We start from the raw sequence: 23,197 nt of genomic DNA, 5'->3' as shown, positions 1-23,197 counted from the left end.
AAAAATTCAAGGCTTTTTCCAGCTATATGAAGTTGTAATTGCTGTGGATTGATGCTATGTGTCAGCCCCCCCCCCAAAAAAAAAAAAAAAATTCAAGGCTTTTTCCAGCTATATGAACTTGCCCCCCCCCCCCCAAAAAAAAAAAAAAAAAAAAAAATTCAAGGCTTTTTTCAGCTATATGAACTTGTAATTGCTGTGGATTGGTGCTATGTTTCAGCCCCTCCTCCCCCCCCCCCCAATTCAAGGCTTTTTCCATCTCTATATGAACTAGTCACTGCTGTGGATTGCTGCTACCCTGTTTCCCCGAAAATAAGACACCCCCCCCCCCTTTCACCTTCTGGATCACATACAACCGCAGTCTGCCGGCGCTCCGCTAAGGAAGACATCAGCATGACTGCCGATTGTTCCCCGCCTCCAGCCGCTGCATAAGACATCCCCCGAAAATAAGAGAGGTCATATATTTCGTTAGATACAGTCCTATGAAAAAGTTTGGGCACCCCTATTAATCTTAATCATTTTTAGTTCTAAATATTTTGGTGTTTGCAACAGCCATTTCAGTTTGATATATCTAATAACAGATGGACACAGTAATATTTCAGATTGAAATGAGGTTTATTGTACTAACAGAAAATGTGCAATATGCATTAAGCGAAATTTGACTGGTGCGAAAGTATGGGCACCTCAACAGAAAAGTGACATTAATATTTAGTAGATTCTCCTTTTGCAAAGATAACAGCCTCTAGTCGCTTCCTGTAGCTTTTAATCAGTTCCTGGATCCTGGATGAAGGGATTTTGGACCATTCCTCTTTACAAAACAATTCAAGTTCAGTTCAGTTTGATGGTCGCCGAGCATGGAAAGCCCGCTCTCAAATGATCTGAAAACAAAGATTGTTCAACATAGTTGTTCAGGGGGAAGGATACAAAAAGTTGTCTCAGAGATTTAACCTGTCAGTTTCCACTGTGAGGAACATAGTAAGGAATGGAAGACCACAGGGACAGTTCTTGTTAAGCCCAGAAGTGGCAGGCCAAGAAAAATATCAGAAAGGCAGAGAAGAAGAATGGTGAGAAGAGTCAAGGACAATCCACAGACCACCTCCAAAGAGCTGCAGCATCATCTTGCTGCAGATGGTGTCACTGTGCATCGGTCAACTATACAGCGCACTTTGCACAAGGAGAAGCTGTATGGAGAGTGATGAGAAAGAAGCTGTTTCTGCAAGCACGCCACAAACAGAGTCGCCTGAGGTATGCAAAAGCACATTTGGACAAGCAGCTTCATTTTGGAAGAAGGTCCTGTGGACTGATGAAACAAAGATTGAGTTGTTTGGTCATACAAAAAGGCGTTATGCATGGCGTCCAAAAAAAAGAGCATTCCAAGAAAAACACTTGCTACCCACTGTAAAATTTGGTGGAGGTTCCATCATGCTTTGGGGCTGTGTGGCCAATGCCGCATCGGGAATCTTGTTAAAGTTGAGAGTCGCATGGATTCCACTCAGTATCAGCAGATTCTTGAGAATAATGTTCAAAAATCAGTGACAAAGTTGAAGTTACGCCGGGATGGATATTTCAGCAAGACAATGATCCAAAACACCGCTCAAATCGACTCAGGCATTCATGCAGAGGAACAATTACAATGTTCTGGAATGGCCATCCCAGTCCCCAGACCTGAATATCATTGAACATCTGTGGATGATTTGAAGTGGGCTGTCCATGCTCGGCCACCATCAAACTTAACTAAACTTGAATTGTTTTGTAAAGAGGAATGGTCCAAAATACCTTCATCCAGGATCCAGGAGCGGATAAAAGCTACAGGAAGCGACTAGAGGCTGTTATCTTTGCAAAAGGAGGATCTACTAAATATTAATGTCACTTTTCTGTTGAGGTGCCCCATACTTTTGCACTGGTCAAATTTCGGTTTAATGCATATTGCACATTTCTGTTAGTACAATAAACCTCATTCCAATCCTGAAATATTACTGTGTCCATCAGTTATTAGATATATCAAACTGAAATGGCTGTTATAAACACCAAAATATTTAGAACTAAAAATGATTAAGATTAAAAGGGGTGCCCAAACTTTTTCATAGGACTGTAATTAATTATAAGAAACTGTCTTATTTTCGGGCAAACAGGGTATGTTTCAGGCCCCCCAAAATTCAAGTCATTTTCCAGCTCTATATGAACTAGTCACTGCTGTGGATTGATGCTATATTTCAGCCCCCACAAAAAAAAAAAAAAAAAAAAAAAATTCAAGGCTTTTTCAAGGTATATGAATTGTAAATGCTGTGGATTGATTGCTATATTTCAGCCCCCCCCCCAAAAAAAAAAATAAAAATAATAATAATTCAAGGCTTTTTCCAGCTATATGAACTTGTAATTGCTGTGAATTGATGCTATATTTCAGGCCCCCCCCCCCAAAAAAAAAAAAAAAAAATTCAAGGCTTTTTCAAGTTATATGAACTTGTAATTGCTTTCGATTGCTGCTATGTGTCAGCCCCCACCCCCAAAAAAAAAAAAAATAATAAAAAAAATCAAGGCTTCTTCCAGCTATATGAACTTGGCTGGATTGCTGCTGTTTTCAGCCCCCCCCCCCCCCAATTCAAGGCTTTTTCCATCTCTATATGAACTAGTCACTGCTGTGGATTGCTGCTACCCTGTTTCCCCGAAAATAAGACCCCCCCCCCCTTCACCTTCTGTCTTCTGCCATGCACCAATAGGAGGAGCGTGGACAGTGCAGCGCTGCAGAATGCCAGCTTCTATAGCCGAGGCGGAGGGGTGTTTGGAGGGTGATGGTGGCGATTTGGGGTGAGTGACCTACATTTAAAGTAGCCTATTGCACCTTCCTGGGAAATATGTAGGTGTGTGTGAAATTTCCCCAAAATCCATTCAGCTGTTTGGGCTGTGATTGAGGAACAAACATCCGAACATCCAAACACACAAACTCACAAACATCACCTTTATAATCTTAATAGGATATATATATATATATATATATATATATATATATATATATATATATATATATATATACACACACACACACTTATCATCATCCAGTCTGTCTGGGATCATATGACGACACAGAAGGATTGAAGCGAGTAACATCCACAGATAATTAGATCTCCAGGATGGAGGAACAACCTCCCTGCCAAGTTCTGATAAAAACTGTCTGCAAGTACCGAGAAGAACTGATGGAAGGCCAAGGGCAAAGGTCACACCAAATATTGATGGAATTTATAAATATTGAGAGAGAAAAAAGAGACAGAGAGACAGAGCCAGCATATTGGGTGAAATTCTGAAACCAACGGAGAGAAAAGTTGGTGCAGGACTTTTCTCTGCTGATTTTCAGCAGTTTCTGTGGTGGAGACTCCGATATAGAGTGAACTGAGACTTAGTGATTAATAAATACAGTATATATATATATATTTACCGGCGGTGGAAGATAAACCATAAAAACTCACCATCTCTGACCTCCAGGCTGACCTCAGGACTACGACCAGAACTGGTTCTACACTGGTATTTCCCACTGTCACTTTGCTTGGCAGACTGGATTAGATAGACTTCTCAGTTTCCTTCAGTAATCTATTATCTTTATACCAGGAATATGGCCCATTGTTTATCCCATCACAGGTGATTGTTATGGAGTCTCCTGTGAAGATCTTTTTCCAGTTTGGAGAGAAGGTCACCATGAGTGAGGCAGAAGATCCTGCAAAACATCACATACATGACAACATGTAATGGAAATGATACAGACAGGGAATAATATCCAGTAATATAGATAGAGAATGTATTCTGTAGTAGAAGTGGTAAAAAATATTCTCTAAGCGTGAACAGTAAAATATTCGATGTCCGTTATTCGTTATGAATAGCATCTCAATATTCGGCTATTCGAACGAATATAGAACCCCATTATAGTCTATGGGAGAAAATGCTTCACTACAGGGGATCCCACCATTCGACTCAGGAGGGTCACCAAGTCCACTATGACACCTCAGCAAATGATGCCAACACCTCTGCAATGCAACTGGGACAGCAGGGGAAGCATGTCTGGGGGCATCTAACACACCAAAGACCCTCTATTACCCCAACATCACAGCCTAACAACTACACACTTTACACACTCAAAAAAAACCTCTATCAAAGTGTGAAAATACCTGGAAACCTTCTTTACTCCCCAAATGGATGGACAGAAACCCCAATTTAAGCTCAACAAACAGTAACAAGCACCCCTTTAAATCACGTTCCCCATGACAACTACAGATGGAACAGGCAATGGGAAATCATTCAGTCCCCACCCTGAACTGTGTGTGTGTGTGTGTGTGTGTGTGTGTGTGTGTGTGTGTGTGTGTGTGATGTGGTAAGACCTTCCAAAATTCACTTTTAAGGCCCATAACCTGAGCCCTTCCAAACTAAGTTACAGGCCCTTAAGCTGAGCTACCAGCAGAGATTGAGGCCCTTCAGGTGACTTCAGCCTCTACCTGCAGAGTTTTAGGCCCTTTAACTTAGTTCAGCCTTGTACCAGCAGAGATTTGTTGGTTCTTTGGGTGAGTTGACCCTTTAAACTTCAGTGCTTTTGGCCCTTGGGGTGACTAGGGCCTTGCAGCAGCAGTGTTTCATTTTTTGGCCCTTGGGGGGAGCCCTAAAAAATTTAGTTGCAACCCCCTGGGGGGGGAGATAATGGAAATATATATATTTTTAATATAAAAAAAAATTCACATTCAGAAGTAGGGGCTGGGGTTGTAGGAGGAGGAGGAGGAGGAAGAGTAAATTGGGTGCTGGCAGCTTCTCTCCAGTACCTGAACTATGGAGTGGATACCCAGCTTAATATCCACATCCTCGCCCACGTCCCCTGCTGCTACGCTGCATGATGTATTGAGCTCTGATAAGAGCTGTTATTTCCTGCCTAACCAAAGCTAGAAAGCTCTTTATCGCCCTCAGAACAAGCTCTCCCTATCACTCCAAAACTGAAATGAAACAAATATGGCGGCGGTTGTTCTTAAGAATGGGAGGTCACATGTTTTCAGCAGCCAATGGGTTTTTTCAATTTTTTTCACTGCCTCCGTTGTCGTAGTTCCTGTCCCACCTGCGCTGCGCAGTTATTGGTGCAAAAAATGCGCCAGGGAAAGTGGGAGGGGATACGAATTTTTACTGCGTATGCGGCCTTGTATTCGATTGTGAACAGGTTTCTCTAATGTCCAGCACACGACAAAAGGGCAGATAAAAAATAAATATTCACCAGAATAATGACGTCATTTGTGGAAAATATGGCGTCCATGCTTTATACCTCACTTTCTATGTGTTTTTTCCTCATTTTCTAGACTCTCTCTAAGGGGGCGCTCACACTACCAATGGAGGTCTGTTGTGACAGGATCTGTGACAAAAAATAGGATGTCACTTGTATTCCATAGATCAGTACGAGGATACCAATGTATACAGTTTTATCTACTATTTAACCCCTTATAAATAACTTTCTTGGAGTCGCCATATTCTGACACCCGTCACTGTTTTATGTGTCCGTGTATGGGGATGTATAAGGGACTTTCTAGTTCTACCACTTTGGGGATGTTTTGATTGTTTGGGTCTCCTTAGTCAGGGCATTTTTGGACCCGGGGTGTAGAAGATGTTTTTGTTTGTGATTGTTTATTTATTTTTAGGGATCAGGGAGATTTGAAGTTTTAGTTTTTTATTATTTTTTAAAACAATTTTTTAGCTTGTAGAATACAGAAAGTGAGAAGAAGAGAGAGGAGGCGAACTGGGCAGAGAGGGACATGGGGAAACCTTTTAACCAATTGCAGAAGATCAGGGACAAAGTCTACAGTAGGTGCACATGTACGTGGGGATCTCTATTGTTACCCAGCGGTTACCCATGGACAGCCTGCGGAGACTCCAGCACAGATGTGAACTAAGACTAAGTCTGCTCCATCTGTACAGCTATGTATACTGTCAGCTGAGAAGTGGATACAATTACAATACAATATCTGGATAATATTGTATCTGCTTCTCTGCTAAAAGTGAGATTAGTAATATACAGATGATTCCAGGTAAAAATATGTTCTTAGAAATCTGCCCTCTGTTATCCCTCCTGGAAATGTATAAATAAATGGCTACTGCTATTATATCTCTAATACATTTCCTCAATAAATAGTCCAGTTGTGATCCATGATAATAGACATTTACCTGGAGCAGTGACCTCAGTCTCATCGCTGTATATACTATAGCCAGTAATGATGACTTGTCTTGTACACTTGTATACAGCAGTCACATCTAGATGGTCTCTATACAGGAATTCACAGTCAGTGGTAGATGAATGGATTATTTCATTGTTCTTATAGAAGTATATTGTCCCCATAGTATCCTTGGAGCGGCTGTGACATCTCAGTGCCAGGTCATCTCCTTCATATATATAGGGTGGTGACTGCAGGACGACCGGACCTAAAGAACAAAATATCACAGCTGTAGTCTGTATATGACATATTACTGTCTGGTGATCCCACGTATATTGTATTACCACCATAGGACTGGTTTACCGCTAGCTTTATATAGTATTAGTTATTACAATATATATTACATGACTCACCGTGCACAACATAGAGCGTCACCTCCTCACTAATATCCTCCTCACTGGTCCCGCACTGGTAATTCCCACCATCCCAGGACTCGGCAGACTGAATGGTAAAAGTCTTCCCCGTATGGATCCTTTGGTTGTTCCTGTACCAGGTATATGTGACGTCTCCCTGTACAGCGCCGTCCACATCACAGGTCATTGTTATAGGGTCTCCATATAAGACCTTATTCCAGAGTGGAGTGAAGGTCACCACAGGTCTGACAGTAGATCCTACAACACATCACATTATACATGGACATTTCCCATAGTAATGAGCCTATAAACACATGTACACAATACACGGGCGCTCTTACCTGACAGTCCTGCAGTGACACCTGTAATGTAGAACATGATAAGATGTTAGTAAGATGGAGAGAGAATTATATCTAGGTTATCTTCTCATACATACAAAATGCCAAGAAAAGACCAACTACCACATTATTGTGAATAAAATGTATATATTTTTATTAAATCACATTAAAAAATCCAATACAACACATAAAGTGTTTAAGAAGGGAAAAATAGTACATGCTAATAGAAAAACACGGGGCATATGATAATTAAATTAGATGTATCAAAATGGTCCAATATGAAATCTAGATGATAAGAGGAGATGATCTACAGTGTTGGCCAAAAGTATTGGCACTAGAGATGAGCGAACAGTGTTCTATCAAACACATGTTCGATCGGATATCACGCTGTTCGCCATGTTCGAATCGAATCAAACACCGCGTGGTAGACTGACTAAAAACTCGATTCCCCTCCCACCTTCCCTGGCACTTTTTTTGCACCAATAATAGCGCAGGGGAGGTGGGACAGGAACTACGACAACAGGGACACTGAAAAAAATACTAAAAACCCATTGGCTGCCGAAAACATGTGACCTCTGATTCAGAAGAACAGCGCCGCCCAGCTTCGCGTCATTCTGAGCTTTCACTTGGTCACAGACGGAGGTCTGCGGCCATAGAGTTAGGAATTAGATTCTGCTAGGCAGGGATAGGATAGGAAGGAGAAGAGAACCAACAGCTGTTTTAAGAGCTACATTGAAGGGAGAATCAAAAAAGGAATGTCACAGTGTCTACCCACTAATGCTTGGCAAGGAGAAGCGCTCACCCAATTGGATAACAATATGTTTATTAAGGCACGACGCATTTCAGGCACTTAAGCCCTTTATCAAGTGCAATAAATCACCTTAAAATTAAGTACAACATAATAACATACAGACAAAAGGAACATCATCTAAAATTTAAACAGTAGACAACAATTAAGCTGGTCAACAATGTAAAATCACACACAGTTTTTTTCAAAAAACGTTTTGTATATATCTTATAAAGACCCTAAATCACAATATAAAATATAAAATTATAAAACTGTAATATGTTGCCATATGAATAAAAAGACCCTGCATGGCCGTAATAACAATGCTAAAATAATAATATATTACTAGGAGGTAATCCCCACAAGTTCCTATAGGACGCGAAGGTCCACAGGATTAAAGAATTAGGTCCAACCAATAATAATATGAAACCGCTCTACAAATAAAATCATAGGTCCATTAATAGAAAGATGATCGCTTACCTTCCCAGAGCAGCTGGGAGTCTTAGTGGTTCCGAGTTCAGGCTCTATTATTTAGCAGCCCGAGAGACGGAAGCCACATCACGCGGCAAGACATACAACTCGCTGCACGTGTAAAGACATGGCGGTGCCCGGATAGAGAACATCGTGCATGCGTGAGATTCCTGAGCCGCGCATGCTCAGTTAGACTCACTCCGGGCCGTAACAGGCAGCTATGACCGCTGAAAGCTTTACCAGAAGGCATTGCAATGTGCTATATGCTAATTAGGTAGTGGGAAAATGGCAATATGTATTAAAAGAATGAAATCAATAGCTAAGTGTGTTACAAATGTGTTAACAAAGATAAAAGAGGGGGCAGAGGGGGAAAGGGAAGACGAACTCTGCAATAGAGGTAATAATAAATGGTATTATTATCTTCATTTAATTTGTCTTCAATGGAAAACCACAAAAAGAATTGTCAAAAAGCCAAATTGGATATAATTCCACAGCAAACATGAAAAGGGGATGGACAAAAGTATTGGCACTGTTTGAAAAATCATGTGATGCTTCTCTAATTTGTGTAATTAACAGCACCTGTTACTTACCTGAAGCACCTAACAGGTGGTGACAATAACTAAATCACATTTGCAGCCAGTTGAAATGGATTAAAGTTGACTCAACCTCTGTCCTGTGTCCTTGTGTCTACCACATTGAGCATGCCAGTTTAAATGCATGTGGTATATAATATAGATCATCTCCTCTTATCATCTAGATTTCATACTGGACCATTTTGACACATCTAATTTAATTATCATATGCCCTGTGTTTTTCTATTAGCATGTACTATTTTTCCCTTCTTAAACAATTTCTTATGTGTTGTATTGGATTTTTTAATGTGATTTAATAAAAAATATATACATTTTATTCCCAATAATGTGGTAGTTGGCCTTTTCTTGGCATTTTGTATATTTGAAATAATTCATCTACCCGATATTGCCCTACGTTTATGTGTGTTGTATCTTCTCATACATGTTGTGTCCCTGCCTGACAAACTGTTCACAATAAAGACATCATGGCTGGGGACAAATGTAAGAGGATAGAAGGTTCCTGCATTCATGGTCCATTGGTAACTGATCAAGACAGAAGACGTCACCACTAGAGATGAGCGAACAGTGTTCTATCGAACTCATGTTCGATCGGATATTAGGCTGTTCGGCATGTTCGAATCGAATCGAACACCGCGTGGTAAAGTGCGCCATTACTCGATTCCCCTCCCACCTTCCCTGGCGCCTTTTTTGCTCCAATAACAGCGCAGGGTAGGTGGGACAGGAACTACGACACCGGTGACGTTGAAAAAAGTAGGCAAAACCCATTGGCTGCCGAAAACATGTGACCTCTAATTTAAAAGAACAGCGCCGCCCAGCTTCGCGTCATTCTGAGCTTGCAATTCACCGAGGACGGAGGTTTCCGTCCAGCTAGCTAGGGCTTAGATTCTGGGTAGGCAGGGACAGGCTAGGATAGGAAGGAGAAGACAACCAACAGCTCTTATAAGAGCTAAATTCCAGGGAGAAGCTTGTCAGTGTAACGTGGCACTGACGGGCTCAATCGCCGCAACCCAGCTTTCCCAGGATCCTGAATGGAATACACTGTCAGTGTATTCCCGTATACCCGATATATACCCCCGATACCCGTTCCAACGGTGTGCCCCCCCACCTTCACCCCAGAAATACCCTGCAAGTCCCCTAGCAATAGAATTGGGGCTATATACACCCACTATTTTTGCTACTGCCATATAGTGCCATTGTCTCACTGGGAATTCAAAGAATATATTGGGCTTACATATAACTTCAATTCCAGGGAGAAGCTTGTCAGTGTAACGTGGCACTGACGGGCTCAATCGCCGCAACCCAGCTTTCCCAGGATCCTGAATGGAACACACTGACAGTGTATTCCCGTATACCCCATATATACACCCCAAATCCCCGTTCCAACGGTGTGCCCCCCCACCTTCACCTCAGAAATACCCTGCAAGTCCCCTAGCAATAGAATTGGGGCTATATACACCCACAATTTTTGCTACTGGTATACAGTGCCATTGTCTGACTGGGAATTCAAAGAATATATGGGGGTTATGTGCACCCACAATTTTTAATACTGCTATACAGTGCCATTGTCTGACTGGGAATTCAAAGAATATATGGGGGTTACGTGCACCCACAATTTTTAATACTGGTATACAGTGCCATTGTCTGACTGGGAATTCAAAGAATATATGGGGGTTATGTGCACCCACAATTTTTACTACTGGTATACAGTGCCATTGTCTGACTGGGAATTCAAAGAATATATGGGGGTTACGTGCACCCACAATTTTTAATACTGGTATACAGTGCCATTGTCTGACTGGGAATTCAAAGAATATATGGGGGTTATGTGCACCCACAATTTTTAATACTGGTATATAGTGCCATTGTCTGACTGGGAATTCAAAGAATATATGGGGGTTACGTGCACCCACAATTTTTAATACTGCTATACAGTGCCATTGTCTGACTGGGAATTCAAAGAATATATGGGGGTTATGTGCACCCACAATTTTTAATACTGGTATACAGTGCCATTGTCTGACTGGGAATTCAAAGAATATATGGGGGTTATGTGCACCCACAATTTTTACTACTGGTATACAGTGCCATTGTCTGACTGGGAATTCAAAGAATATATGGGGGTTATGTGCACCCACAATTTTTAATACTGGTATATAGTGCCATTGTCTGACTGGGAATTCAAAGAATATATGGGGGTTACGTGCACCCACAATTTTTAATACTGCTATACAGTGCCATTGTCTGACTGGGAATTCAAAGAATATATGGGGGTTATGTGCACCCACAATTTTTAATACTGGTATACAGTGCCATTGTCTGACTGGGAATTCAAAGAATATATGGGGGTTATGTGCACCCACAATTTTTACTACTGGTATACAGTGCCATTGTCTGACTGGGAATTCAAAGAATATATGGGGGTTACGTGCACCCACAATTTTTAATACTGGTATACAGTGCCATTGTCTGACTGGGAATTCAAAGAATATATGGGGGTTACGTGCACCCACAATTTTTAATACTGGTATATAGTGCCATTGTCTGACTGGGAATTCAAAGAATATATGGGGGTTACGTGCACCCACAATTTTTAATACTGCTATACAGTGCCATTGTCTGACTGGGAATTCAAAGAATATATGGGGGTTACGTGCACCCACAATTTTTAATACTGCTATACAGTTCCTTTGTCTCACTGGGAATTCAAAGAATATATGGGGGTTATGTGCACCCACAATTTTTAATACTGGTATACAGTGCCATTGTCTGACTGGGAATTCAAAGAATATATGGGGGTTATGTGCACCCACAATTTTTAATACTGGTATACAGTGCCATTGTCTGACTGGGAATTCAAAGAATATATGGGGGTTATGTGCACCCACAATTTTTACTACTGGTATACAGTGCCATTGTCTGACTGGGAATTCAAAGAATATATGGGGGTTATGTGCACCCACAATTTTTACTACTGGTATACAGTGCCATTGTCTGACTGGGAATTCAAAGAATATATGGGGGTTATGTGCACCCACAATTTTTAATACTGGTATACAGTGCCATTGTCTGACTGGGAATTCAAAGAATATATGGGGGTTATGTGCACCCACAATTTTTAATACTGGTATACAGTGCCATTGTCTGACTGGGAATTCAAAGAATATATGGGGGTTATGTGCACCCACAATTTTTACTACTGGTATACAGTGCCATTGTCTGACTGGGAATTCAAAGAATATATGGGGGTTACGTGCACCCACAATTTTTAATACTGGTATACAGTGCCATTGTCTGACTGGGAATTCAAAGAATATATGGGGGTTACGTGCACCCACAATTTTTAATACTGCTATACAGTTCCTTTGTCTCACTGGGAATTCAAAGAATATATGGGGGTTATGTGCACCCACAATTTTTACTACTGGTATACAGTGCCATTGTCTGACTGGGAATTCAAAGAATATATGGGGGTTATGTGCACCCACAATTTTTAATACTGGTATACAGTGCCATTGTCTGACTGGGAATTCAAAGAATATATGGGGGTTATGTGCACCCACAATTTTTAATACTGGTATACAGTGCCATTGTCTGACTGGGAATTCAAAGAATATATGGGGGTTATGTGCACCCACAATTTTTAATACTGGTATACAGTGCCATTGTCTCACTGGGAATTCCACAAATAATTTGGGGATTCATTCACCCTACATCTCAGGCTCTTGCCATATTCACCCAGGTTGTCAGTGCTGCACCAGCTCGTTCCCAGACAGCTCGGCCCGAAAAACGCGTTACCTATATAGAGGATTTGGACAATGAAGACAACATGTTCTAAATCTAATGTCTGCACCTTCTCCAGAATTAAAATAAAGGCAGCGTTTAACTTTCAAATAGCACTGCACAAAGGAAGAGCTTATCAGCTTGTCTCATGACATGCTACTAAAAAGTTTCATTTGTGTATCTTAATGTAAATATAGTTGTATAAGCTTTTTGGGTTTTAGGCACTGCCAAGTTATTTATTACCACCCACTCCCTTATAATGATGATGACGCCAAAGTCACTGTGGGTGTTCAGAGCTCACAGCTTTGGGTGACATTTGTCTTGCTCTCTGTCGGTACCAGCTGTCTTTTTGGATACCGTAAAGTTATGTTGACTTTATTAACAGCTATAGAAGCTTTAGCCAGGTTGTGACGGTGTGTAACCCTAACAACACTAAGTGGGATACACATTAATAGTCAGTCTATGTACGCTAAACGTATCACTGAAGTAATTTTTTTTCCCTCTCCCCTAATATAAGAAAGGAACAGACATTAGACCTAGACCGGGGTTCGAGGCTTGAAAAAATCCAGTATTATTTGTTCTTCATGATGTGAAATATGTGTTGAAAAGCAACCCAAGATGAAGTCAGCCATGTGTGCCAGTGTGTTACTTGGCATGCCTTTGCTGGCCCCAACTGTAAGGGTCACTCTCCATTTCCTCCATTTTCCACTCCCCTTCACACCATTTGTGGTGAAGCAATGGGATGCACTGAAGTGCACCCTCTAGCCTCGTGTGGGATAGGGACATCAGATGCCACTCCAACCCCCTCGTCTTCCTCCGCCAGCCAACGGTGCAAAGATGAGAGGAGTGTGCTCTGAATGTTTTCTGCCTAGCAGAGGCTAGTTCTCACTTACGAAAATGGCCCCACTTTGACCTGTATATCAGGCACAATGGTGTAGGTTTCAAAGAAACATGGCACCAACAAGTTGGAAAACGTGGGCCATGCGTGGACCGTGTTTGAGTCTGGCAAGCTCCAGATCTGCTACCAGGTTCCAGCCATTATCACAGGCGCAAAAATGCCAGGCCCCAGGTGTAGCAGGGAAAAAAAAATGCCATCTCAGCCAGGATGGCATCCCTGACCTCGGAGGCACTGTGCTGTCTGTCCCCCAAGCTGATCAGTTTCAGCACGGCCTACTGACATCTCCCCATGCCAGTGTTACAGTGTTTTCCGCTAGTAGCTGGGGTGGAGGTTGCAGCTTCGTAGGGTTTCAGTCTACTCCTGCCATGGCCTGGGAGAGGAGATAGGCCACCCCAGTTTGCACCCGGGGAACAGACTCCACCACATTCACCCTGCCTGTCATTAAAGATAAGCACTGCAGCATCCCTGACCACAGGCGCTTGTCCATGTGTCGGTGGTCAAGTGGACCTTGCAGCAAAGCGCAGAGCTCTGGGCCCGACTGATGTTATGGGACACATGCAGGCGCAAGGCAGAGACAGCACACCAAGAGAAGTAGTAACGGCTAGGCCCAGCATAGGGAGGTGCCCCAGCTGCCATCTGCTGACGGAAGGCCTGGGTCTCCAGAAGCATAAACAAACACCAACATCTCCAGGGCCAGCAGTTTATCGATGAGGCTGTTACAGGCTTGGGCATGGGGGTGGGTTGTATTGTACTTCTGCCTGCAATGAAAAGCTTGGGAAATGTGGAGTGGCTGGGAAGAGGCGCATGATGGTGCAGGCCAAAAGGGCGCATGAGGGTGAACTCCCCAATGTGTCAGAGATAGGTGTGTAGGTGTCCTTGCATCATATACTTGCACCATATTTGGCTTTGGAAGTTAATTTTGTGCCAAAAAGTGGTTAAGACAGCGATCCCTCAGCTACTCCCGTTACACTGTCTATTGAAGTTACCATCTGTGGAAGTGGACCACCATTTCTAAGATCCCAAAGGAAGCAGGCAAGAGATGTGCAGTTCAGAAAAAAAGATGAGAAAATAAGTTTAGGCTGTAGAGCACAGAGGGATCAGAGAGGACAGAGCTGGTGTCGGCCAGGTATTCCCACAACATGCGCCTATACTTGTCCCTCCTGGTGACACTAGGCCCCTGAGTGGCAGTAATTTGTCCAGGGGGGCCATTAACGTGTTCCAGACCTAGGAATAAGTCTTCCAACAGGGTAGAGTTTTGCATGCCTTTGCTTCTACCCACTGTTTTTGCTGCTTAGCTTCCCTCCACATCTACTCTGCTTTCACCCCTAAACATCACCCCAGTTTATGCCTTTGCTTCTACCCAGGTTTTTTGTTGATTTAGCTTCCCTCTACATCTACACTGCTTTAGCCCCTAGACATCACCCCTGTCCATGTGGGGTCGGTGGCCTCGTCATCCACCAACTCCTCTTCCAATTGCGCACTGCCCCCTTACTGCAAACCGCACATGACCACAGCTTGCCTTGATGGCAACTGTGTCTCATGATCCCCACTTAGGTCCAGACAAGTCGGTGGCGGGTCCAAAACCCCAAAATTGGAAGGAAATGGCAGATGCTGCAGTATTTCTAACACCTGTTCCTGGTGCTCGGGCCTGGTCTGTGTTGTACCCTGCACCCTGCTTAACGCATCTGCCATATCCGAAGTTGTGCTGAGCGCATGCTAATGTTTCGTGTCCAGTGCAATGGATGGGATGGGATTTCACATAAGTCTGCCACCCATGGCCACTCATGGTTGAGCAACTGAGGGAGTTGACTTTGACGAACCCGAGGGTTTTGGAGTTGGAACTACATCAAAGGTCTGTGCTGCTCACACACTCTGCTCAACACATGATATGTTTAGTGCCAGCAGTGTGGAGACGTCGCACAACAGCCGTTGTTCCAGCAGGTACAGGCGTTGTAGGAGTGCATAGAGGCTAGCAGCGGCAACTATACACTTTAAAAACTATCCGCACAAGCGCCACACTTTCACCAGTAGCTCAGGAACATTGGGGTACCTTTTTCAAAAGATTAGCAGCAATGAGTTAAAAACGTGGCCCAGGCATGGAATATGTTGCAGGCTGCCAAGCTACAGAGCCAATCCCAGGTTACGGCCATTATCACACATGACAACATGCCTGGGCCCAGGTGCAGTGGCAAAAACCACATTGCCGTCTCATCGAGGATGGCATGACTCACTTTGTAGGCAGTGTGCTGTCTGGCCCCCAAGCTGATGAGCTTCAGCACGGCCCGCTGACGTCTCCCCACACCAGTGTTGCAGCGTTTCCAGCTCGTAGCTGGGGTCAATTTAACAGCGGAGGAGGGTGGTGTTTCAGCCCTCCTCCCAGGAATGTTGTGTGGGGAGACAAGTCAGGCCACCACATTTTGCGACCCGGTCCACGCCTCAACTACATTCAACCACTGTGCCCAAATTGAAAGGTAGCGTCCCTGTCCGCATGCACTTGTCCATTCGTAACTGGTCACATGGAACTTTAGGGCTAAGCGCTGAATTTAGGGACCGCCTCATGTTTGGGGGAAAGTGCTGGTGTGGACGGCACAGTGCGGTGGCGCAGTAGACACTCTGCCCAAAAAGGGCAGAGTGTCCCCCAGCCGGGATTCCAACATCTCCTGGGCCAGATTTCTTGAGATGAGGCCGTTGAAGCCTTGGGCATGTGGGTGGGTTGCGCTGTACTTTAGCATGAAATGAAAGGCTTGGGAGATGGGGAGTTGCTGGGAAGAGGCGCATGATGGCGCGGGCAAAAGGAGAAATGGCAGGAAAAGGTGAGGATAAGGGTGAACTCCCCAAAGTGTCAGAGGCAGATGTGGAGGTGTCCTGGCTCCTGGTCTGGACTGCAGCGCCAGCCCTGTCAACAGTGGAAGAGGCAGTGGCCGCCAGGCCAAACGACGATTATCCTGCGCTTGCTCTCACCCACTGAGCCCAGGGCTTGCCTTCCAAATGATGGCACCCGCAAGAGGTGGTGAGATTCCTCTCCGCAGATCTCCAAACCATCTTGGACTTGCAAATTGCACTAAATTTGTCATGTAACTGACATGTATATGATGAGTCTATCCATTGTCTGTTCATTTTGGTGAAAGTCAGCCTGTCAGCTGACAGACAGCTGTGCTTGTCAGTGATGATGTCACCGGCTGCTTGTACCCCCAGTTTTTGCTGCTTAGCTTGCCTCCACATCCACACTGCTTTTGCCCCTACACATCACCCCTATCCATGCCTGTGCCTCTAGCCATAAGTCTGCCACCCATGGAAACTCATGGTGCAGAAAGTGAGGGAGCTGACTCTGAGGAACCCTTGGGTTTTGTAGCTGGTACTCCATCAAAGGTCTCTGCTGCTCACACACCCTGCTGAACATACGGTATCTAGGGTTAGAGCGTGTGGTGACCTCGCACAACAGTAGGTGCTTCAGGCAGATGTAGGCCTTGCTGGAGTGTATTGCGGCTAGCTCCAGGTACTGTAGACTTGGGAAAGTGGGTGTCCAAGTGCCGCACTTTCACCCTTAGCTCAGCTAATTTGGGGTATGTTTTTAAAAATCATTGCACCACTACATTGAACATGTGGGCCAGGCATGGAACGTGTTGGAGGCTGGCAAGCTCCAGAGCCCTCCAACAAGCTAAAAAACCTGGCCCCAGGGGCAGCGGGGATAAACAAATTGCCATCTCATCCAGGATGGCATCCCTGACCTCAGAGGCAGTGTGCTGTCCGTCTCCCAAGCTGATGAGCTTCAGCCCAGCCTGCTGACGTCTCCCCACACCAGTGTTGCAGCGTTTTCAGCTCGTAGCTGGGGTAAATCTAACAGCGGAGGAGGAGGAGGGTGGTGTTTCAGCCCTCCTCCCAGGAATGTTTTGTGGGGAAACAAGTCAGGAAAATTCTTGAAACGGGAGAGTTTTGCATCTTTGCCCTTGCTGCCTATGGACATCCCTTTGCCTCTAGCCACCATTTTCCCTGCTTTGCTTGCCTCCACATCCACACTGCTTTTGCCCCTAGACATCACCCCAGTCCATGCCTTAGCTTGTACCCCCAGTTTTTCCTGCTTAGCTTGCCTCCACATCCACACTGCTTTTGCCCCTAGACATCACCCCAGTCCATGCCTTAGCTTGTACCCCCAGTTTTTCCTGCTTAGCTTGCCTCCACATCCACACTGCTTTTGCCCCTAGACATCACCCCAGTCCATGCCTTAGCTTGTATCCCCAGTTTTTCCTGCTTAGCTTGCCTCCACATCCACACTGCTTTTGCCCCTAGACATCACCCCAGTCCATGCCTTAGCTTGTACCCCCAGTTTTTCCTGCTTAGCTTGCCTCCACATCCACACTGCTTTTGCCCCTAGACATCATCCCTATCCATGCCTCTTCCCCTAGCCATAACTCTGCCACCCCTGGAAACTCATGGTGCAGAAACTTTGGTTGCTGACTTTGAGGAACCCTTGGGTTTTGTAGATGGAACTCCATCAAAGGTCTGTGCAGCTCACACACCCTGCTCAAGATATGGTATTGTAGGGTTTCAGCGTGTGTGAATGACGGACAACAGCCTGTGTTTGGACAGATGTAGGCCTTGCTAGAGTGTTTTTAGGCTAGCAGCGACTCCTGTGCACTTGCAAAAGTGGGCGCACAAGCGCCGCATTTTCAACAGTAGCTTCGGTACATTTGGGTATGTTTTTAAAAAACTTTGCACCACTAGGTTAGACGTGGGCCAAACATGGAACGTGTTGGAGGCTGGCAAGCTCCAGAGCCGCTACCAGGTTCCAGCCATTATCACAGGCGTAAAAATGCCAGGCCCCAGGTGTAGCAGGGAAAAAAAATGCCATCTCAGCCAGGATGGCATCCCTGACCTCGGAGGCACTGTGCTGTCTGTCCCCCAAGCTGATGAGCTTCAGCACCGCCTGCTGACGTCTCCCCACACCAGTGTTTTAGCGTTTGCCGCTAGTAGCTGTGGTGGAGGTTGCAGCGTCGTAGGGTTTCAGTCTACTCCTGCCATGAATTTTGGCCTGGGAGAGGAGATAGGCCACCCCAGTTTGCACCCGAGGAACAGACTCCACCACATTCACCCTGCCTGTCATTAAAGATAAGCACTGCAGCATCCCTGACCACAGGCGCTTGTCCAAGTGTCGGTGGTCAAGTGGACCTTGCAGCAAAGCGCGGAACTAAGGGCCCACCTGATGTTGAGTGACACGTGCTGGTGCAAGGCGGGGACGCCACACCGGGAGAAGTTGAGACGGCTAGGGACGGCATAGTGAGGTGCCACAGTTGCCATCAGGTCCGGGAAGGCGGGAGTTTCAACAAGCCGGAACGCCAACCTCTCCTGGGCCAGCAGTTTAGCGATGTTGGCGTTCTAGGCTTGCGTGGGTGGGTGGTTAGCGGTGTATTTCTGCCGGCGCTCCAATGTCTGAGAGATGGTGGGTTGTTGTAAAGAAGCGCCTGATGGTGCCTTTGATGGTGCAGGAGAAGGAGATAAGACAGAAACAGGGGAGGATGAGGGAGAAGTCAACAAAGTGGCGGAGGCAGATGAAGTGATGTCCTGGCTCGTCCTCTGGAGTGCATCGCCAGCACTGTGAGCAGAGGCAGTGGCATGAACGGCGGGCGACGTTTGTCCTGCCGTTGCTGCCTGCCACTGATTCCATTGCTTGGATTCCAAATGACGGTGCATTGAAGTGGTGGACAGGTTGCTCTTCTCAGGGCCCCTACTCGATTTCGAGAGGCAAATTGTGTAGACGACACTATATCTGTCCTCGGCGCATTCCTTGAAAAAACTCTACACCTTCAAGAAACGTGCCCTCGATGGGGGAGTTTTTCTGGGCTGGGTACAAAAGGGAACATCTTCGGACATTCCGGGTCTGGCCTGGCTTCGGCAAAGCAGCTGACCTCTGCCTCTGGACATGTCTCTGCCTCTAGCTACCCTTTTTGGTGCTGCACCTGCCTCAACATCCACACTACTTTCCCAGCTTGACATCTGCCTTGTCCAGGTGGGGTCGGTGTCCTCGTCGTCCACCACCTCCTCTTCCAACTCCTGTCTCGCCTCCTCCTCCTGCACAATGCGCATGTCAACTGGCTGCCCTGACAGCAACTGCGTCTCATCGTCGTCGATGAGGGTGGGTTGCTGGTCATCCGCCACCAAATCGACCGGAGATGGAATGGAGGAGACTCTAGTGTTTGAGCATCTGGACACAGATACTCGTCTGTTAGGTCCGTGGAATCGCGAAATGGAGGGGCAGGTTGCGGTACAGTCAAAGGAAGGGAGAACAGCTCTGGGGAGCAGGGACAGTTGGGGTTATTGTTCTGAGAAGATTGGGAATTTTGGGTGGAAGGAGGACAAGACTGTTGGGTAAGAGGAGGTAGAGGCTGACTGGCTGGTGGACAATGTGCTTTAAGCGTTATCCGACAGCCATTGCAAGACCTGTTCCTGGTTCTCGGGCCTACTAATCTTTGTACCATTCAGCCTAGTTAATGTGGAACTTTTGTGCAAAGCGCAGAACTTAGGGCCCGCCTGATGTTAAGGGACACACGCTGGTACAAGGCTCAACTCACCCTAAGTGCCAAAAACACTGCTGGTGCAAGGCTCTACTCATGCCAAGGGCCTCAATCTCTGCTGGTAGCTCAGCTTAAGGTCATGTAACTTTGTTTGGAAGGGCTCATGTTAAGGGCTAGAAAAGTGAATTTTGGAAGGTCTTACCACATCACACACACACACACACACACACACACACACACACACACACACACACACACACTCAAAATGACAGTTAAGGGTGAGGGCTTTTGGAATTCCCATTGCCTATTCCATTTGTGGTTGTCATGGGGAACGTGATTTAAAGGGGTGGTTGTTACTGTTTGTTGAGCTTAAATTGGGGTTTGTGTCCATCCATTTGGGGAGTAAAGAAGGTTTCCAGGTATTTTCCCACTTTGATAGAGGTTTTTTTGAATGTGGAAAGTGTGTAGTTGTTAGGCAGTGATGTTGGGGTAATAGAGGGTCTTTGGTGTGTTAGATGCCCCCAGGCATGCTTCCCCTGCTGTCCCAGTGTCATTCCAGAGGTGTTGGCATCATTTCCTGGGGTGTCATAGTGGACTTGGTGACCCTCCAGACACAGATTTGGGTTTCCCCCTTAACGAGTATCTGTTCCCCATAGACTATAATGGGGTTCGAAACCCGTTCGAACACACGAACATTGAGCGGCTGTTCGAATCGAATTTCGAACCTCGAACATTTTAGTGTTCGCTCATCTCTAGTCACCACTAAGATGGTCTGAGAATATCTATAAAACTTTGCAAAATGTTTCATTATTTAAATTTTCAAAAGTATGAATCTTTTAATTATCTACAACTTTACATAAATGGTTAATAACATTGGATCTGGGACTACCAAAAAATTATAGTATCACAAATAGAAGAGCCCCCAAAACCAAAAGATAAAATGTAGCTTTTATTAAGCTTAGTTAAAAATATAAGGGCAAAGAGGTATGGCCCCTAATTATTACAGTTACAGTGTGCGGTGTAGATAAACCCGCACTAGAAAAATAGGGTCATGGAGAATAGAGAATTGCCTTGCCCTGAGGGATATTTGCTAGTTGGATCACATACAATCTAAGTGTTGACTGACTGTGACTTCTAATAAAGTGTGCACAGTATGCTAACCACACAAAACGGACACTATCGACTCAAAGCTCAACTAGATACAAAGTAGTTGTATTTGCATGTAACTGCGGCAAACTAACATCTAATTACGATGTATACATTTCTTAGATGCACGCCTAACCCCTATACTGTATATACACAGCCAGTCATTCGTGATAGCATTTGCAAGGGTCCCTGTGTTAGTATTGCTGCCCTAAAATACTGCACCTCATGCTCTATTTGCTAAAAATCCTACAGACGTGGTTCTAAATTGTCTCTACTAAAGATGAGCGAGTAGTATTCGATCGAGTAGGTATTCAATCGAATACTACGGTATTCAAAATACTCGTACTTGATCGAGTACCACTCGCTATTCGAATGGAAAAATTCGATGCAGAACCAGCGTTGATTGGCCGAATGCTATACAGTTGGCCAATCAACGCTGGTTCTTCTCCTAAGAAGTCTTCTCCGCGCAGCGTCCCCTTCTGGCTGTGAATTCACTCTGTCAGGCATCGGGCCTGGGCAGAGCCGACTGCGCATGTCTGTGCTACAAGAAATTGGCCGCTTTGACTGTAAGCGGCCATTTTCTTGTAGTGTGGGCATGCGCAGTTGGCTCTGCCCAGGCTCGATGCCTGGCAGAGTGAATTCAGAGCCGGAAGACGCTGCGGGGACGCTGCACGGATAAGACTTCTCGGAGGATCCAGCCCGACCCTCACTCGTGGACTTGCTAAGTTCTATTTGATCGAATGTTGCCTACCCCTGAAACCAGCATTTTTCCTCCATAGAGTATAATAGGATTCGATATTCGATTCAAGTAGTTGAATATTGTGGGGCTACTCGAAACGTATATCGAATATCGAACATTTTACCGTTCGCTCATCTCTAGTCTCTATGTGTTTCATTGTATGACCAAATCATCAGGAGACAAGTATGGTGTTAGAGGCCTCTAACAAGTACTAGGACCCACCACTGGGTTCTGACCGCATTCATCGCATCGATACACCATACTTGTCTCCTGATGATTTTTAATCATATATAATATATAGTGGGTCCAAAAATGTCAGCAGTAATAGTAGAGAAAAAAACTAATACCTTTCTAAAAATAACAAAAATGTTTCAGATAAATCTAATTTATTATGAAAATTCTAAGTTTTTAGAAATAAGAGAAGAAAAAACAGCCAAAATATTCCTTACACTTTACAGGGGAGATTCTAGACATTAAAGGGGTTTCCTCAGGTTATAATATTATTTTCTATCATATGGACAGAAGAGAACATAAAAAATTAGGCTAAACTCAGAATATCACATGTAGTAAGTAGAAAGTTTTGACCCCGCACATGTAAAACACAAATAAGAAAATTCTCAGTACTCACCGAGGAAGACGATCAACGGGGATAATGGACATCGCACCAAGATTGTAGGAACCATCTTCTAAGTCACCAGCAAGTAATAGAGAAGAAGACGGCTGTGGAGACAGATGGACTATATATGTACAGAAGGAAGTAATATGTATCACTTATGTAAGCAGGAAATCTACAAGGTTCCCGTGGTCAGTGATTGTGAGACTCGGGGTAGACGTTGGTCTTAGCAGGTCCTATAGTTCTTAAAGTTGTTCAAAAAAGCAGAACATAAGGGGCCACACGCTGGAGTCCTGGTGTTCAAATCCCGCCAAGGGCAAAAAAAAAAAAAAAAAAAAAGCCATCTGCAAGGAGTTTGTATGTTCTCCCCGTGTTTGCATGGATTTCCATCCCATATTCCAAAGACATACTGATAGGGAAAAATGTACATTGTGAGATCTATGTGGGGCTCACAATCTACAAAAAAAAAAAAAAAAAAAAAAAGCAAAACATAATTTTAACGTAAAAAAAAGAAGCTAAATTACATAAATGACAGCTCCTTCATTCCAGTAATAGCAGCACGGTCAGCAATGACATTTTCTTGTGCCATCCGGCTTTATTCAGAGAAGCAGAGAGGAGCTCAGTGCTATAACTTCACAATCTAGCAAATTATGCAATACACAGGCTCATTTTCAAAGGGAGGGAACTCTTTTAGGTTATAAATATTTTTTTCTTTTTTTTTTTTTTTTTCAGTGATTTACAGGGCTTTA

The 23,197-nt window shown here is 44.5% G+C and overlaps 1 pseudogene; it reads right to left on the bottom strand.

Annotated features, from left to right (window-relative positions):
- Positions 1 to 22,518, bottom strand: part of LOC142214606 (Fc receptor-like protein 5) — a 184,956-nt pseudogene extending 162,438 nt beyond the window's left edge.
- Positions 22,519 to 23,197: the final 679 nt, after the last annotated feature.

The sequence above is a fragment of the Leptodactylus fuscus genome, chromosome 7 (genome assembly GCF_031893055.1).
Source record: "Leptodactylus fuscus isolate aLepFus1 chromosome 7, aLepFus1.hap2, whole genome shotgun sequence".
Classification (NCBI taxonomy): Eukaryota; Metazoa; Chordata; class Amphibia; order Anura; family Leptodactylidae; genus Leptodactylus; species Leptodactylus fuscus.
This window is presented reverse-complemented; position numbering and strand designations above follow the sequence as displayed.